This window comes from Balaenoptera physalus (genome assembly GCF_965194825.1).
Source record: "Balaenoptera physalus genome assembly, chromosome: 9".
Classification (NCBI taxonomy): domain Eukaryota; kingdom Metazoa; phylum Chordata; class Mammalia; order Artiodactyla; family Balaenopteridae; genus Balaenoptera; species Balaenoptera physalus.
Window position 1 is genome coordinate 81,738,815 of NC_138888.1, and position 20,011 is coordinate 81,758,825.

The following is a 20,011-nucleotide window of genomic DNA, read 5'->3' on the forward strand; positions in this document are numbered from 1 at the left end:
TAATTGATTTTTATAATGGGGTTTAGCTGCTTTTCACTGCTGTGTTTCTGCCGCTTTACACCCACTTGACTCACTTACAGAGAGATATCAAAACATAGGTTTTACGATTCTTACTAGTCAGATATATTCTTGGGCGGTGAATAGGGGGTGTTGAGTCCAATTCACTGATCAAGGAGTAGGTCTTGTCTAGTACATATTGGGTTTATGGAACGGTATCTGACCTAATTTGAAACCCTTGTTTTATGCATCACCCCACCTCACCTTTCCCGTTAAGCAGCCACAGTGTGTTTTCTAAACGTGGGACTCTGTTCTGTTTTGTAATTCAGTTCAAGGGTAGCGGTTTTTACATTCCCTCTATAAGTGATATCTTATGATAAGTGTCTTTTTCTGTGTGACTTATTTCACTTAGAATCGTCGTACCTAAATCCACTCATCATGCTGCTACTAACCTTATGACGTTGATTTCATGGCTGAGTGATATTCCATTGTACATAAGGACCACAACTTCTTTATCCATTTTTCTCTTTCCTGGGATATTTAAGGTGTAACGAAGTGGAGGTTCTTGTCAACAGAGCAGCCGTAAACTTTGGGGTGCCTGTGTCTTGCTGATTTTTAGTTTTCCCAATTTATACGCCCATGAGTGGAAGTGCCCTGTGCTCTCTAAGCTGAGTTTTTTAGATGTTTCAGGACACACCGTACACTTCTCCAGAGTGGCTGTTGGCAATTTACATCCCTCCCATCAGCGTAGCTAGGCTCCCGTTTCTCCATGGCCTGTCCTGCATTTCTGGTTTTGACACTTTATTCAGCATGGCCCTTTTGACCGATGGGAAGCGAGACTTCTTTGTAGCGCTGATTTGCCTTTCCAGGTTGCTTGGTTGGCCAAAAAGGGCGTATGCGTTTTTTTACTGAATATATTCAGGAAAAAACGCATACGCCCTTTTTGGCCAAGGGCATCATTGTCGAGGTTTTGCCGCTTTTCCTGTGCTTTAAAGGCGATTCGAATCTCCCTCCTGAAATCTGTTTCCTGCAATTCTGCCTTGCTTTCCAATCCTCTTCGTTGCCTTCCCTCAATATATTTGTGGACGAGAGTTATCATTTATAAGTCTGCAGGTTTGGAATTGCAGTGCCCCTGAGCTCCATTTTTCAACTCGCTTTCTTGGGAGCTGGCCGCAAAAGCGCAGGATTGCTTCAGGCCCTATTCTGGTCCCGGGCGGCAGGCTGAGCCTGTGGTTAATTCTTCTTCCTGATGGGGAAGTAGAGTGACCTGTGCCTGTCCCAACACCTAGAGCTAGTCTCTCATTGGTTCCCACTCTTCCCGTTCATCCTCAGGACAAATTGCAACCTGTACGGAACAGGAGGTTAAAGGTGCTGATTCTCCAAGGAGGGAGATTGCTACTAAAGCGGCTGGAATGGCGAACCCGAGCATAAGGAGATGAGAAATGAGGTGCGTTTTGGAAACCTTTCCCGATCACACGGTGTACCATCTTCTGGGTTTCTCATGCATGTTTTCGATGTAGGAAGATGCCCTTGAACCTGGAGATTTGGGACCCATGAGATGGGAACCACGCAGTATTACTTTAAAGGGTCTGCGTTTCCTCACCCAACCTCACCAAACCTCTCAGCCCCAAGAGTGTCCACCCTTATGTCTCCATCAGCTGTGGGTCTAGATATGGTCAATCCAGGTGGCATCACAGCCCCTGAACGAATTTTGTAAGAATTTCCCTCTCTTTCACTGTCTTTGTTTCACGGGTTTTTAAAAGTAATTGATTTTTATAATGGGGTTTAGCTGCTTTTCACTGCTGTGTTTCTGCCGCTTTACACCCACTTGACTCACTTACAGAGAGATATCAAAACATAGGTTTTAAGATTCTTACTAGTCAGATATATTCTTGGGCGGTGAATAGGGGCTGTTGAGTCCAAATCACTGAGCAAGGAGGAGGTCTTGTCTATTACATATTGGGTTTATCGAACGGTATCTGAGATAATTTGAAACCCTTGTTTTATGCATCACCCCACCTCACCTTCCCCGTTAAGCAGCCATAGTGTGTTTTCTAAACGTGGGACTCTGTTCTGTTTTGTAATTCAGTTCAAGGGTAGCGGTTTTTACATTCCCTCTATAAGTGATATCTTATGATAAGTGTCTTTTTCTGTGTGACTTATTTCACTTAGAATCGTCGTACCTAAATCCACTCATCATGCTGCTACTAGCCTTATGACGTTGATTTCATGGCTGAGTGATATTCCATTGTACATAAGGACCACAACTTCTTTATCCATTTTTCTCTTTCCTGGGATATGTAAGGTGTAACGAAGTGGAGGTTCTTGTCAACAGAGCAGCCCTAAACTTTGGGGTGCCTGTGTCTTGCTGATTTTTAGTTTTCCCAATTTATACGCCCATGAGTGGAAGTGCCCTGTGCTCTCTAAGCTGAGTTTTTTAGATGTTTCAGGACACACCGTACACTTCTCCAGAGTGGCTGTTGGCAATTTACATCCCTCCCATCAGCGTAGCCAGGCTCCCGTTTCTCCATGGCCTGTCCTGCATTTCTGGTTTTGACACTTTATTCAGCATGGCCCTTTTGACCGATGGGAAGCGAGACTTCTTTGTAGCGCTGATTTGCCTTTCCAGGTTGCTTGGTTGGCCAAAAAGGGCGTATGCGTTTTTTCCTGAATATATTCAGGAAAAAACGCATACGCCCTTTTTGGCCAAGGGCATCATTGTCGAGGTTTTGCCGCTTTTCCTGTGCTTTAAAGGCGATTCGAATCTCCCTCCTGAAATCTGTTTCCTGCAATTCTGCCTTGCTTTTCAGTCCTCTTCGTTGCCTTCCCTCAATATATTTGTGGACGAGAGTTATCATTTATAAGTCTGCAGGTTTGTGAATTGCAGTGCCCCTGAGCTCCATTTTTCAACTCGCTTTCTTGGGAGCTGGCCGCAAAAGCGCAGGATTGCTTCAGGCCCTATTCTGGTCCCGGGCGGCAGGCTGAGCCTGTGGTTAATTCTTCTTCCTGATGGGGAAGTAGAGTGACCTGTGCCTGTCCCAACACCTAGAGCTAGTCTCTCATTGGTTCCCACTCTTCCCGTTCATCCTCAGGACAAATTGCAACCTGTACGGAACAGGAGGTTAAAGGTGCTGATTCTCCAAGGAGGGAGATTGCTACTAAAGGGGCTGGAATGGCGAACCCGAGCATAAGGAGATGAGAAATGAGGTGCGTTTTGGAAACCTTTCCCGATCACACGGTGTACCATTTCTGGGTTTCTCATGCATGTTTTCGATGTAGGAAGATGCCCTTGAACCTGGAGATTTGGGACCCATGGGATGGGAACCACGCAGTATTACTTTAAAGGGTCTGCGTTTCCTCACCCAACCTCACCCAACCTCTCAGCCCCAAGAGTGTCCACCCTTATGTCTCCATCAGCTGTGGGTCTAGATATGGTCAATCCAGGTGGCATCACAGCCCCTGAACGAATTTTGTAAGAATTTCCCTCTCTTTCACTGTCTTTGTTTCACGGGTTTTTAAAAGTAATTGATTTTTATAATGGGGTTTAGCTGCTTTTCACTGCTGTGTTTCTGCCGCTTTACACCCACTTGACTCACTTACAGAGAGATATCAAAACGTAGGTTTTACGATTCTTACTAGTCAGATATATTCTTGGGCGGTGAATAGGGGGTGTTGAGTCCAATTCACTGATCAAGGAGTAGGTCTTGTCTAGTACATATTGGGTTTATGGAACGGTATCTGACCTAATTTGAAACCCTTGTTTTATGCATCACCCCACCTCACCTTTCCCGTTAAGCAGCCATAGTGTGTTTTCTAAACGTGAGACTCTGTTCTGTTTTGTAATTCAGTTCAAGGGTAGCGGTTTTTACATTCCCTCTATAAGTGATATCTTATGATAAGTGTCTTTTTCTGTGTGACTTATTTCACTTAGAATCGTCGTACCTAAATCCACTCATCATGCTGCTACTAGCCTTATGACGTTGATTTCATGGCTGAGTGATAACCCATTGTACATAAGGACCACAACTTCTTTATCCATTTTTCTCTTTCCTGGGATATTTAAGGTGTAACGAAGTGGAGGTTCTTGTCAACAGAGCAGCCCTAAACTTTGGGGTGCCTGTGTCTTGCTGATTTTTAGTTTTCCCAATTTATACGCCCATGAATGGAATTGCCCTGTGCTCTCTAAGCTGAGTTTTTTAGATGTTTCAGGACACAACGTACACTTCTCCAGAGTGGCTGTTGGCAATTTACATCCCTCCCATCAGCGTAGCCAGGCTCCCGTTTCTCCATTGCCTGTCCTGCATTTCTGGTTTTGACACTTTATTCAGCATGGCCCTTTTGACCGATGGGAAGCGAGACTTCTTTGTAGCGCTGATTTGCCTTTCCAGGTTGCTTGGTTGGCCAAAAAGGGCGTATGCGTTTTTTCCTGAATATATTCAGGAAAAAACGCATACGCCCTTTTTGGCCAAGGGCATCATTGTCGAGGTTTTGCCGCTTTTCCTGTGCTTTAAAGGCGATTCGAATCTCCCTCCTGAAATCTGTTTCCTGCAATTCTGCCTTGCTTTCCAATCCTCTTCGTTGCCTTCCCTCAATATATTTGTGGACGAGAGTTATCATTTATAAGTCTGCAGGTTTGTGAATTGCAGTGCCCCTGAGCTCCATTTTTCAACTCGCTTTCTTGGGAGCTGGCCGCAAAAGCGCAGGATTGCTTCAGGCCCTATTCTGGTCCCAGGCGGCAGGCTGAGCCTGTGGTTAATTCTTCTTCCTAATGGGGAAGTAGAGTGACCTGTGCCTGTCCCAACACCTAGAGCTAGTCTCTCATTGGTTCCCACTCTTCCCGTTCATCCTCAGGACAAATTGCAACCTGTACGGAACAGGAGGTTAAAGGTGCTGATTCTCCAAGGAGGGAGATTGCTACTAAAGCGGCTGGAATGGCGAACCCGAGCATAAGGAGATGAGAAATGAGGTGCGTTTTGGAAACCTTTCCCGATCACACGGTGTACCATCTTCTGGGTTTCTCATGCATGTTTTCGATGTAGGAAGATGCCCTTGAACCTGGAGATTTGGGACCCATGGGATGGATATCACGCAGTATTACTTTAAAGGGTCTGCGTTTCCTCACCCAACCTCACCAAACCTCTCAGCCCCAAGAGTGTCCACCCTTATGTCTCCATCAGCTGTGGGTCTAGATATGGTCATTCCAGGTGGCATCACAGCCCCTGAACGAATTTTGTAAGAATTTCTCTCTCTTTCACTGTCTTTGTTTCACGGGTTTTTAAAAGTAATTGATTTTTATAATGGGGTTTAGCTGCTTTTCACTGCTGTGTTTCTGCCGCTTTACACCCACTTGACTCACTTACAGAGAGATATCAAAACATAGGTTTTACGATTCTTACTAGTCAGATATATTCTTGGGCGGTGAATAGGGGGTGTTGAGTCCAATTCACTGATCAAGGAGTAGGTCTTGTCTATTACATATTGGGTTTATGGAACGGTATCTGACCTAATTTGAAACCCTTGTTTTATGCATCACCCCACCTCACCTTTCCCGTTAAGCAGCCATAGTGTGTTTTCTAAACGTGGGACTCTGTTCTGTTTTGTAATTCAGTTCAAGGGTAGCGGCTTTTACATTCCCTCTATAAGTGATATCTTATGATAAGTGTCTTTTTCTGTGTGACTTATTTCACTTAGAATCGTCGTACCTAAATCCACTCATCATGCTGCTACTAGCCTTATGACGTTGATTTCATGGCTGAGTGATATTCCATTGTACATAAGGACCACAACTTCTTTATCCATTTTTCTCTTTCCTGGGATATTTAAGGTGTAACGAAGTGGAGGTTCTTGTCAACAGAGCAGCCCTAAACTTTGGGGTGCCTGTGTCTTGCTGATTTTTAGTTTTCCCAATTTATACGCCCATGAGTGGAAGTGCCCTGTGCTCTCTAAGCTGAGTTTTTTAGATGTTTCAGGACACACCGTACACTTCTCCAGAGTGGCTGTTGGCAATTTACATCCCTCCCATCAGCGTAGCCAGGCTCCCGTTTCTCCATGGCCTGTCCTGCATTTCTGGTTTTGACACTTTATTCAGCATGGCCCTTTTGACCGATGGGAAGCGAGACTTCTTTGTAGCGCTGATTTGCCTTTCCAGGTTGCTTGGTTGGCCAAAAAGGGCGTATGCGTTTTTTCCTGAATATATTCAGGAAAAAACGCATACGCCCTTTTTGGCCAAGGGCATCATTGTCGAGGTTTTGCCGCTTTTCCTGTGCTTTAAAGGCGATTCGAATCTCCCTCCTGAAATCTGTTTCCTGCAATTCTGCCTTGCTTTCCAATCCTCTTCGTTGCCTTCCCTCAATATATTTGTGGACGAGAGTTATCATTTATAAGTCTGCAGGTTTGTGAATTGCAGTGCCCCTGAGCTCCATTTTTCAACTCGCTTTCTTGGGAGCTGGCCGCAAAAGCGCAGGATTGCTTCAGGCCCTATTCTGGTCCCGGGCGGCAGGCTGAGCCTGTGGTTAATTCTTCTTCCTGATGGGGAAGTAGAGTGACCTGTGCCTGTCCCAACACCTAGAGCTAGTCTCTCATTGGTTCCCACTCTTCCCGTTCATCCTCAGGACAAATTGCAACCTGTACGGAACAGGAGGTTAAAGGTGCTGATTCTCCAAGGAGGGAGATTGCTACTAAAGCGGCTGGAATGGCGAACCCGAGCATAAGGAGATGAGAAATGAGGTGCGTTTTGGAAACCTTTCCCGATCACACGGTGTACCATCTTCTGGGTTTCTCATGCATGTTTTCGATGTAGGAAGATGCCCTTGAACCTGGAGATTTGGGACCCATGGGATGGATATCACGCAGTATTACTTTAAAGGGTCTGCGTTTCCTCACCCAACCTCACCAAACCTCTCAGCCCCAAGAGTGTCCACCCTTATGTCTCCATCAGCTGTGGGTCTAGATATGGTCAATCCAGGTGGCATCACAGCCCCTGAACGAATTTTGTAAGAATTTCTCTCTCTTTCACTGTCTTTGTTTCACGGGTTTTTAAAAGTAATTGATTTTTATAATGGGGTTTAGCTGCTTTTCACTGCTGTGTTTCTGCCGCTTTACACCCACTTGACTCACTTACAGAGAGATATCAAAACATAGGTTTTAAGCTTCTTACTAGTCAGATATATTCTTGGGCGGTGAATAGGGGGTGTTGAGTCCAATTCACTGATCAAGGAGTAGGTCTTGTCTATTACATATTGGGTTTATGGAACGGTATCTGACCTAATTTGAAACCCTTGTTTTATGCATCACCCCACCTCACCTTTCCCGTTAAGCAGCCATAGTGTGTTTTCTAAACGTGGGACTCTGTTCTGTTTTGTAATTCAGTTCAAGGGTAGCGGTTTTTACATTCCCTCTATAAGTGATATCTTATGATAAGTGTCTTTTTCTGTGTGACTTATTTCACTTAGAATCGTCGTACCTAAATCCACTCATCATGCTGCTACTAGCCTTATGACGTTGATTTCATGGCTGAGTGATATTCCATTGTACATAAGGACCACAACTTCTTTATCCATTTTTCTCTTTCCTGGGATATTTAAGGTGTAACGAAGTGGAGGTTCTTGTCAACAGAGCAGCCCTAAACTTTGGGGTGCCTGTGTCTTGCTGATTTTTAGTTTTCCCAATTTATACGCCCATGAGTGGAAGTGCCCTGTGCTCTCTAAGCTGAGTTTTTTAGATGTTTCAGGACACACCGTACACTTCTCCAGAGTGGCTGTTGGCAATTTACATCCCTCCCATCAGCGTAGCCAGGCTCCCGTTTCTCCATGGCCTCTCCTGCATTTCTGGTTTTGACACTTTATTCAGCATGGCCCTTTTGACCGATGGGAAGCGAGACTTCTTTGTAGCGCTGATTTGCCTTTCCAGGTTGCTTGGTTGGCCAAAAAGGGCGTATGCGTTTTTTCCTGAATATATTCAGGAAAAAACGCATACGCCCTTTTTGGCCAAGGGCATCATTGTCGAGGTTTTGCCGCTTTTCCTGTGCTTTAAAGGCGATTCGAATCTCCCTCCTGAAATCTGTTTCCTGCAATTCTGCCTTGCTTTCCAATCCTCTTCGTTGCCTTCCCTCAATATATTTGTGGACGAGAGTTATCATTTATAAGTCTGCAGGTTTGTGAATAGCAGTGCCCCTGAGCTCCATTTTTCAACTCGCTTTCTTGGGAGCTGGCCGCAAAAGCGCAGGATTGCTTCAGGCCCTATTCTGGTCCCGGGCGGCAGGCTGAGCCTGTGGTTAATTCTTCTTCCTGATGGGGAAGTAGAGTGACCTGTGCCTGTCCCAACACCTAGGGCTAGTCTCTCATTGGTTCCCACTCTTCCCGTTCATCCTCAGGACAAATTGCAACCTGTACGGAACAGGAGGTTAAAGGTGCTGATTCTCCAAGGAGGGAGATTGCTACTAAAGCGGCTGGAATGGCGAACCCGAGCATAAGGAGATGAGAAATGAGGTGCGTTTTGGAAACCTTTCCCGATCACACGGTGTACCATCTTCTGGGTTTCTCATGCATGTTTTCGATGTAGGAAGATGCCCTTGAACCTGGAGATTTGGGACCCATGGGATGGGAACCACGCAGTATTACTTTAAAGGGTCTGCGTTTCCTCACCCAACCTCACCAAACCTCTCAGCCCCAAGAGTGTCCACCCTTATGTCTCCATCAGCTGTGGGTCTAGATATGGTCAATCCAGGTGGCATCACAGCCCCTGAACGAATTTTGTAAGAATTTCCCTCTCTTTCACTCTCTTTGTTTCACGGGTTTTTAAAAGTAATTGATTTTTATAATGGGGTTTAGCTGCTTTTCACTGCTGTGTTTCTGCCGCTTTACACCCACTTGACTCACTTACAGAGAGATATCAAAACATAGGTTTTACGATTCTTACTAGTCAGATATATTCTTGGGCGGTGAATAGGGGGTGTTGAGTCCAATTCACTGATCAAGGAGTAGGTCTTGTCTAGTACATATTGGGTTTATGGAACGGTATCTGACCTACTTTGAAACCCTTGTTTTATGCATCACCCCACCTCACCTTTCCCGTTAAGCAGCCATAGTGTGTTTTCTAAACGTGGGACTCTGTTCTGTTTTGTAATTCAGTTCAAGGGTAGCGGTTTTTACATTCCCTCTATAAGTGATATCTTATGATAAGTGTCTTTTTCTGTGTGACTTATTTCACTTAGAATCGTCGTACCTAAATCCACTCATCATGCTGCTACTAGCCTTATGACGTTGATTTCATGGCTGAGTGATAACCCATTGTACATAAGGACCACAACTTCTTTATCCATTTTTCTCTTTCCTGGGATATTTAAGGTGTAACGAAGTGGAGGTTCTTGTCAACAGAGCAGCCCTAAACTTTGGGGTGCCTGTGTCTTGCTGATTTTTAGTTTTCCCAATTTATACGCCCATGAGTGGAAGTGCCCTGTGCTCTCTAAGCTGAGTTTTTTAGATGTTTCAGGACACACCGTACACTTCTCAAGGGTGGCTGTTGGCAATTTACATCCCTCCCATCAGCGTAGCCAGGCTCCCGTTTCTCCATGGCCTGTCCTGCATTTCTGGTTTTGACACTTTATTCAGCATGGCCCTTTTGACCGATGGGAAGCGAGACTTCTTTGTAGCGCTGATTTGCCTTTCCAGGTTGCTTGGTTGGCCAAAAAGGGCGTATGCGTTTTTTCCTGAATATATTCAGGAAAAAACGCATACGCCCTTTTTGGCCAAGGGCATCATTGTCGAGGTTTTGCCGCTTTTCCTGTGCTTTAAAGGCGATTCGAATCTCCCTCTTGAAATCTGTTTCCTGCAATTCTGCCTTGCTTTCCAATCCTCTTCGTTGCCTACCCTCAATATATTTGTGGACGAGAGTTATCATTTATAAGTCTGCAGGTTTGTGAATTGCAGTGCCCCGAGCTCCATTTTTCAACTCGCTTTCTTGGGAGCTGGCCGCAAAAGCGCAGGATTGCTTCAGGCCCTATTCTGGTCCCGGGCGGCAGGCTGAGCCTGTGGTTAATTCTTCTTCCTGATGGGGAAGTAGAGTGACCTGTGCCTGTCCCAACACCTAGAGCTAGTCTCTCATTGGTTCCCACTCTTCCCGTTCATCCTCAGGACAAATTGCAACCTGTACGGAACAGGAGGTTAAAGGTGCTGATTCTCCAAGGAGGGAGATTGCTACTAAAGCGGCTGGAATGGCGAACCCGAGCATAAGGAGATGAGAAATGAGGTGCGTTTTGGAAACCTTTCCCGATCACACGGTGTACCATCTTCTGGGTTTCTCATGCATGTTTTCGATGTAGGAAGATGCCCTTGAGCCTGGAGATTTGGGACCCATGGGATGGGAACCACGCAGTATTACTTTAAAGGGTCTGCGTTTCCTCACCCAACCTCACCAAACCTCTCAGCCCCAAGAGTGTCCACCCTTATGTCTCCATCTTCTGTGGGTCTAGATATGGTCAATCCAGGTGGCATCACCGCCCCTGAACGAATTTTGTAAGAATTTCCCTCTCTTTCACTGTCTTTGTTTCACGGGTTTTTAAAAGTAATTGATTTTTATAATGGGGTTTAGCTGCTTTTCACTGCTGTGTTTCTGCCGCTTTACACCCACTTGACTCACTTACAGAGAGATATCAAAACATAGGTTTTACGATTCTTACTAGTCAGATATATTCTTGGGCGGTGAATAGGGGGTGTTGAGTCCAATTCACTGATCAAGGAGTAGGTCTTGTCTAGTACATATTGGGTTTATGGAACGGTATCTGACCTAATTTGAAACCCTTGTTTTATGCATCACCCCACCTCACCTTTCCCGTTAAGCAGCCATAGTGTGTTTTCTAAACGTGGGACTCTGTTCTGTTTTGTAATTCAGTTCAAGGGTAGCGGTTTTTACATTCCCTCTATAAGTGATATCTTAGGATAAGTGTCTTTTTCTGTGTGACTTATTTCACTTAGAATCGTCGTACCTAAATCCACTCATCATGCTGCTACTAGCCTTATGACGTTGATTTCATGGCTGAGTGATATTCCATTGTACATAAGGACCACAACTTCTTTATCCATTTTTCTCTTTCCTGGGATATTTAAGGTGTAACGAAGTGGAGGTTCTTGTCAACAGAGCAGCCCTAAACTTTGGGGTGCCTGTGTCTTGCTGATTTTTAGTTTTCCCAATTTATACGCCCATGATTGGAAGTGCCCTGTGCTCTCTAAGCTGAGTTTTTTAGATGTTTCAGGACACACCGTACACTTCTTCAGAGTGGCTGTTGGCAATTTACATCCCTCCCATCAGCGTAGCCAGGCTCCCGTTTCTCCATGGCCTGTCCTGCATTTCTGGTTTTGACACTTTATTCAGCATGGCCCTTTTGACCGATGGGAAGCGAGACTTCTTTGTAGCGCTGATTTGCCTTTCCAGGTTGCTTGGTTGGCCAAAAAGGGCTTATGCGTTTTTTCCTGAATATATTCAGGAAAAAACGCATACGCCCTTTTTGGCCAAGGGCATCATTGTCGAGGTTTTGCCGCTTTTCCTGTGCTTTAAAGGCGATTCGAATCTCCCTCCTGAAATCTGTTTCCTGCAATTCTGCCTTGCTTTCCAATCCTCCTCGTTGCCTTCCCTCAATACATTTGTGGACGAGAGTTATCATTTATAAGTCTGCAGGTTTGTGAATTGCAGTGCCCCGAGCTCCATTTTTCAACTCGCTTTCTTGGGAGCTGGCCGCAAAAGCGCAGGATTGCTTCAGGCCCTATTCTGGTCCCGGGCGGCAGGCTGAGCCTGTGGTTAATTCTTCTTCCTGATGGGAAAGTAGAGTGACCTGTGCCTGTCCCAACACCTAGAGCTAGTCTCTCATTGGTTCCCACTCTTCCCGTTCATCCTCAGGACAAATTGCAACCTGTACGGAACAGGAGGTTAAAGGTGCTGATTCTCCAAGGAGGGAGATTGCTACTAAAGCGGCTGGAATGGCGAACCCGAGCATAAGGAGATGAGAAATGAGGTGCGTTTTGGAAACCTTTCCCGATCACACGGTGTACCATCTTCTGGGTTTCTCATGCATGTTTTCGATGTAGGAAGATGCCCTTGAACCTGGAGATTTGGGACCCATGGGATGGGAACCACGCAGTATTACTTTAAAGGGTCTGCGTTTCCTCACCCAACCTCACCAAACCTCTCAGGCCCAAGAGTGTCCACCCTTATGTCTCCATCTTCTGTGGGTCTAGATATGGTCAATCCAGGTGGCATCACCGCCCCTGAACGAATTTTGTAAGAATTTCCCTCTCTTTCACTGTCTTTGTTTCACGGGTTTTTAAAAGTAATTGATTTTTATAATGGGGTTTAGCTGCTTTTCACTGCTGTGTTTCTGCCGCTTTACACCCACTTGACTCACTTACAGAGAGATATCAAAACATAGGTTTTACGATTCTTACTAGTCAGATATATTCTTGGGCGGTGAATAGGGGGTGTTGAGTCCAATTCACTGATCAAGGAGTAGGTCTTGTCTATTACATATTGGGTTTATGGAACGGTATCTGACCTAATTTGAAACCCTTGTTTTATGCATCACGCCACCTCACCTTTCCCGTTAAGCAGCCACAGTGTGTTTTCTAAACGTGGGACTCTGTTCTGTTTTGTAATTCAGTTCAAGGGTAGCGGTTTTTACATTCCCTCTATAAGTGATATCTTATGATAAGTGTCTTTTTCTGTGTGACTTATTTCACTTAGAATCGTCGTACCTAAATCCACTCATCATGCTGCTACTAACCTTATGACGTTGATTTCATGGCTGAGTGATATTCCATTGTACATAAGGACCACAACTTCTTTATCCATTTTTCTCTTTCCTGGGATATTTAAGGTGTAACGAAGTGGAGGTTCTTGTCAACAGAGCAGCCGTAAACTTTGGGGTGCCTGTGTCTTGCTGATTTTTAGTTTTCCCAATTTATACGCCCATGAGTGGAAGTGCCCTGTGCTCTCTAAGCTGAGTTTTTTAGATGTTTCAGGACACACCGTACACTTCTCCAGAGTGGCTGTTGGCAATTTACATCCCTCCCATCAGCGTAGCCAGGCTCCCGTTTCTCCATGGCCTGTCCTGCATTTCTGGTTTTGACACTTTATTCAGCATGGCCCTTTTGACCGATGGGAAGCGAGACTTCTTTGTAGCGCTGATTTGCCTTTCCAGGTTGCTTGGTTGGCCAAAAAGGGCGTATGCGTTTTTTCCTGAATATATTCAGGAAAAAACGCATACGCCCTTTTTGGCCAAGGGCATCATTGTCGAGGTTTTGCCGCTTTTCCTGTGCTTTAAAGGCGATTCGAATCTCCCTCCTGAAATCTGTTTCCTGCAATTCTGCCTTGCTTTCCAATCCTCTTCGTTGCCTTCCCTCAATATATTTGTGGACGAGAGTTATCATTTATAAGTCTGCAGGTTTGTGAATTGCAGTGCCCCTGAGCTCCATTTTTCAACTCGCTTTCTTGGGAGCTGGCCGCAAAAGCGCAGGATTGCTTCAGGCCCTATTCTGGTCCCGGGCGGCAGGCTGAGCCTGTGGTTAATTCTTCTTCCTGATGGGAAAGTAGAGTGACCTGTGCCTGTCCCAACACCTAGAGCTAGTCTCTCATTGGTTCCCACTCTTCCCGTTCATCCTCAGGACAAATTGCAACCTGTACGGAACAGGAGGTTAAAGGTGCTGATTCTCCAAGGAGGGAGATTGCTACTAAAGCGGCTGGAATGGCGAACCCGAGCATAAGGAGATGAGAAATGAGGTGCGTTTTGGAAACCTTTCCCGATCACACGGTGTACCATCTTCTGGGTTTCTCATGCATGTTTTCGATGTAGGAAGATGCCCTTGAACCTGGAGATTTGGGACCCATGGGATGGGAACCACGCAGTATTACTTTAAAGGGTCTGCGTTTCCTCACCCAACCTCACCAAACCTCTCAGCCCCAAGAGTGTCCACCCTTATGTCTCCATCTTCTGTGGGTCTAGATATGGTCAATCCAGGTGGCATCACTGCCCCTGAACGAATTTTGTAAGAATTTCCCTCTCTTTCACTGTCTTTGTTTCACGGGTTTTTAAAAGTAATTGATTTTTATAATGGTGTTTAGCTGCTTTTCACTGCTGTGTTTCTGCCGCTTTACACCCACTTGACTCACTTACAGAGAGATATCAAAACATAGGTTTTACGATTCTTACTAGTCAGATATATTCTTGGGCGGTGAATAGGGGGTGTTGAGTCCAATTCACTGATCAAGGAGTAGGTCTTGTCTATTACATATTGGGTTTATGGAACGGTATCTGACCTAATTTGAAACCCTTGTTTTATGCATCACCCCACCTCACCTTTCCCGTTAAGCAGCCATAGTGTGTTTTCTAAACGTGGGACTCTGTTCTGTTTTGTAATTCAGTTCAAGGGTAGCGGTTTTTACATTCCCTCTATAAGTGATATCTTATGATAAGTGTCTTTTTCTGTGTGACTTATTTCACTTAGAATCGTCGTACCTAAATCCACTCATCATGCTGCTACTAGCCTTATGACGTTGATTTCATGGCTGAGTGATATTCCATTGTACATAAGGACCACAACTTCTTTATCCATTTTTCTCTTTCCTGGGATATGTAAGGTGTAACGAAGTGGAGGTTCTTGTCAACAGAGCAGCCCTAAACTTTGGGGTGCCTGTGTCTTGCTGATTTTTAGTTTTCCCAATTTATACGCCCATGAGTGGAAGTGCCCTGTGCTCTCTAAGCTGAGTTTTTTAGATGTTTCAGGACACACCGTACACTTCTCCAGAGTGGCTGTTGGCAATTTACATCCCTCCCATCAGCGTAGCCAGGCTCCCGTTTCTCCATGGCCTGTCCTGCATTTCTGGTTTTGACACTTTATTCAGCATGGCCCTTTTGACCGATGGGAAGCGAGACTTCTTTGTAGCGCTGATTTGCCTTTCCAGGTTGCTTGGTTGGCCAAAAAGGGCGTATGCGTTTTTTCCTGAATATATTCAGGAAAAAACGCATACGCCCTTTTTGGCCAAGGGCATCATTGTCGAGGTTTTGCCGCTTTTCCTGTGCTTTAAAGGCGATTCGAATCTCCCTCCTGAAATCTGTTTCCTGCAATTCTGCCTTGCTTTTCAGTCCTCTTCGTTGCCTTCCCTCAATATATTTGTGGACGAGAGTTATCATTTATAAGTCTGCAGGTTTGTGAATTGCAGTGCCCCTGAGCTCCATTTTTCAACTCGCTTTCTTGGGAGCTGGCCGCAAAAGCGCAGGATTGCTTCAGGGCCTATTCTGGTCCCGGGCGGCAGGCTGAGCCTGTGGTTAATTCTTCTTCCTGATGGGGAAGTAGAGTGACCTGTGCCTGTCCCAACACCTAGAGCTAGTCTCTCATTGGTTCCCACTCTTCCCGTTCATCCTCAGGACAAATTGCAACCTGTACGGAACAGGAGGTTAAAGGTGCTGATTCTCCAAGGAGGGAGATTGCTACTAAAGGGGCTGGAATGGCGAACCCGAGCATAAGGAGATGAGAAATGAGGTGCGTTTTGGAAACCTTTCCCGATCACACGGTGTACCATTTCTGGGTTTCTCATGCATGTTTTCGATGTAGGAAGATGCCCTTGAACCTGGAGATTTGGGACCCATGGGATGGGAACCACGCAGTATTACTTTAAAGGGTCTGCGTTTCCTCACCCAACCTCACCAAACCTCTCAGCCCCAAGAGTGTCCACCCTTATGTCTCCATCTTCTGTGGGTCTAGATATGGTCAATCCAGGTGGCATCACCGCCCCTGAACGAATTTTGTAAGAATTTCCCTCGCTTTCACTGTCTTTTTTTCACGGCTTTTTAAAAGTAATTGATTTTTATAATGGGGTTTAGCTGCTTTTCACTGCTGTGTTTCTGCCGCTTTACACCCACTTGACTCACTTACAGAGAGATATCAAAACATAGGTTTTACGATTCTTACTAGTCAGATATATTCTTGGGCGGTGAATAGGGGGTGTTGAGTCCAATTCACTGATCAAGGAGTAGGTCTTGTCTAGTACATATTGGGTTTATGGAACGGTATCTGACCTAATTTGAAACCCTTGTTTTATGCATCACCCCACCTCACCTTTCCTGTTAAGCAGCCACAGTGTGTTTTCTAAACGTGGGACTCTGTTCTGTTTTGTAATTCAGTTCAAGGGTAGCGGTTTTTACATTCCCTCTATAAGTGATATCTTATGATAAGTGTCTTTTTCTGTGTGACTTATTTCACTTAGAATCGTCGTACCTAAATCCACTCATCATGCTGCTACTAACCTTATGACGTTGATTTCATGGCTGAGTGATATTCCATTGTACATAAGGACCACAACTTCTTTATCCATTTTTCTCTTTCCTGGGATATTTAAGGTGTAACGAAGTGGAGGTTCTTGTCAACAGAGCAGCCGTAAACTTTGGGGTGCCTGTGTCTTGCTGATTTTTAGTTTTCCCAATTTATACGCCCAAGAGTGGAAGTGCCCTGTGCTCTCTAAGCTGAGTTTTTTAGATGTTTCAGGACACACCGTACACTTCTCCAGAGTGGCTGTTGGCAATTTACATCCCTCCCATCAGCGTAGCCAGGCTCCCGTTTCTCCATGGCCTGTCCTGCATTTCTGGTTTTGACACATTATTCAGCATGGCCCTTTTGACCGATGGGAAGCGAGACTTCTTTGTAGCGCTGATTTGCCTTTCCAGGTTGCTTGGTTGGCCAAAAAGGGCGTATGCGTTTTTTTCCTGAATATATTCAGGAAAAAACGCATACGCCCTTTTTGGCCAAGGGCATCATTGTCGAGGTTTTGCCGCTTTTCCTGTGCTTTAAAGGCGATTCGAATCTCCCTCCTGAAATCTGTTTCCTGCAATTCTGCCTTGCTTTCCAATCCTCTTCGTTGCCTTCCCTCAATATATTTGTGGACGAGAGTTATCATTTATAAGTCTGCAGGTTTGGAATTGCAGTGCCCCTGAGCTCCATTTTTCAACTCGCTTTCTTGGGAGCTGGCCGCAAAAGCGCAGGATTGCTTCAGGCCCTATTCTGGTCCCGGGCGGCAGGCTGAACCTGTGGTTAATTCTTCTTCCTGATGGGGAAGTAGAGTGACCTGTGCCTGTCCCAACACCTAGAGCTAGTCTCTCATTGGTTCCCACTCTTCCCGTTCATCCTCAGGACAAATTGCAACCTGTACGGAACAGGAGGTTAAAGGTGCTGATTCTCCAAGGAGGGAGATTGCTACTAAAGCGGCTGGAATGGCGAACCCGAGCATAAGGAGATGAGAAATGAGGTGCGTTTTGGAAACCTTTCCCGATCACACGGTGTACCATCTTCTGGGTATCTCATGCATGTTTTCGATGTAGGAAGATGCCCTTGAACCTGGAGATTTGGGACCCATGGGATGGGAACCACGCAGTATTACTTTAAAGGGTCTGCGTTTCCTCACCCAACCTCACCAAACCTCTCAGCCCCAAGAGTGTCCACCCTTATGTCTCCATCAGCTGTGGGTCTAGATATGGTCAATCCAGGTGGCATCACAGCCCCTGAACGAATTTTGTAAGAATTTCCCTCTCTTTCACTGTCTTTGTTTCACGGGTTTTTAAAAGTAATTGATTTTTATAATGGGGTTTAGCTGCTTTTCACTGCTGTGTTTCTGCCGCTTTACACCCACTTGACTCACTTACAGAGAGATATCAAAACATAGGTTTTAAGATTCTTACTAGTCAGATATATTCTTGGGCGGTGAATAGGGGGTGTTGAGTCCAAATCACTGAGCAAGGAGGAGGTCTTGTCTATTACATATTGGGTTTATCGAACGGTATCTGAGATAATTTGAAACCCTTGTTTTATGCATCACCCCACCTCACCTTCCCCGTTAAGCAGCCATAGTGTGTTTTCTAAACGTGGGACTCTGTTCTGTTTTGTAATTCAGTTCAAGGGTAGCGGTTTTTACATTCCCTCTATAAGTGATATCTTATGATAAGTGTCTTTTTCTGTGTGACTTATTTCACTTAGAATCGTCGTACCTAAATCCACTCATCATGCTGCTACTAGCCTTATGACGTTGATTTCATGGCTGAGTGATATTCCATTGTACATAAGGACCACAACTTCTTTATCCATTTTTCTCTTTCCTGGGATATGTAAGGTGTAACGAAGTGGAGGTTCTTGTCAACAGAGCAGCCCTAAACTTTGGGGTGCCTGTGTCTTGCTGATTTTTAGTTTTCCCAATTTATACGCCCATGAGTGGAAGTGCCCTGTGCTCTCTAAGCTGAGTTTTTTAGATGTTTCAGGACACACCGTACACTTCTCCAGAGTGGCTGTTGGCAATTTACATCCCTCCCATCAGCGTAGCCAGGCTCCCGTTTCTCCATGGCCTGTCCTGCATTTCTGGTTTTGACACTTTATTCAGCATGGCCCTTTTGACCGATGGGAAGCGAGACTTCTTTGTAGCGCTGATTTGCCTTTCCAGGTTGCTTGGTTGGCCAAAAAGGGCGTATGCGTTTTTTCCTGAATATATTCAGGAAAAAACGCATACGCCCTTTTTGGCCAAGGGCATCATTGTCGAGGTTTTGCCGCTTTTCCTGTGCTTTAAAGGCGATTCGAATCTCCCTCCTGAAATCTGTTTCCTGCAATTCTGCCTTGCTTTTCAGTCCTCTTCGTTGCCTTCCCTCAATATATTTGTGGACGAGAGTTATCATTTATAAGTCTGCAGGTTTGTGAATTGCAGTGCCCCTGAGCTCCATTTTTCAACTCGCTTTCTTGGGAGCTGGCCGCAAAAGCGCAGGATTGCTTCAGGGCCTATTCTGGTCCCGGGCGGCAGGCTGAGCCTGTGGTTAATTCTTCTTCCTGATGGGGAAGTAGAGTGACCTGTGCCTGTCCCAACACCTAGAGCTAGTCTCTCATTGGTTCCCACTCTTCCCGTTCATCCTCAGGACAAATTGCAACCTGTACGGAACAGGAGGTTAAAGGTGCTGATTCTCCAAGGAGGGAGATTGCTACTAAAGGGGCTGGAATGGCGAACCCGAGCATAAGGAGATGAGAAATGAGGTGCGTTTTGGAAACCTTTCCCGATCACACGGTGTACCATTTCTGGGTTTCTCATGCATGTTTTCGATGTAGGAAGATGCCCTTGAACCTGGAGATTTGGGACCCATGGGATGGGAACCACGCAGTATTACTTTAAAGGGTCTGCGTTTCCTCACCCAACCTCACCAAACCTCTCAGCCCCAAGAGTGTCCACCCTTATGTCTCCATCTTCTGTGGGTCTAGATATGGTCAATCCAGGTGGCATCACCGCCCCTGAACGAATTTTGTAAGAATTTCCCTCGCTTTCACTGTCTTTGTTTCACGGGTTTTTAAAAGTAATTGATTTTTATAATGGGGTTTAGCTGCTTTTCACTGCTGTGTTTCTGCCGCTTTACACCCACTTGACTCACTTACAGAGAGATATCAAAACATAGGTTTTACGATTCTTACTAGTCAGATATATTCTTGGGCGGTGAATAGGGGGTGTTGAGTCCAATTCACTGATCAAGGAGTAGGTCTTGTCTAGTACATATTGGGTTTATGGAACGGTATCTGACCTAATTTGAAACCCTTGTTTTATGCATCACCCCACCTCACCTTTCCCGTTAAGCAGCCACAGTGTGTTTTCTAAACGTGGGACTCTGTTCTGTTTTGTAATTCAGTTCAAGGGTAGCGGTTTTTACATTCCCTCTATAAGTGATATCTTATGATAAGTGTCTTTTTCTGTGTGACTTATTTCACTTAGAATCGTCGTACCTAAATCCACTCATCATGCTGCTACTAACCTTATGACGTTGATTTCATGGCTGAGTGATATTCCATTGTACATAAGGACCACAACTTCTTTATCCATTTTTCTCTTTCCTGGGATATTTAAGGTGTAACGAAGTGGAGGTTCTTGTCAACAGAGCAGCCGTAAACTTTGGGGTGCCTGTGTCTTGCTGATTTTTAGTTTTCCCAATTTATACGCCCAAGAGTGGAAGTGCCCTGTG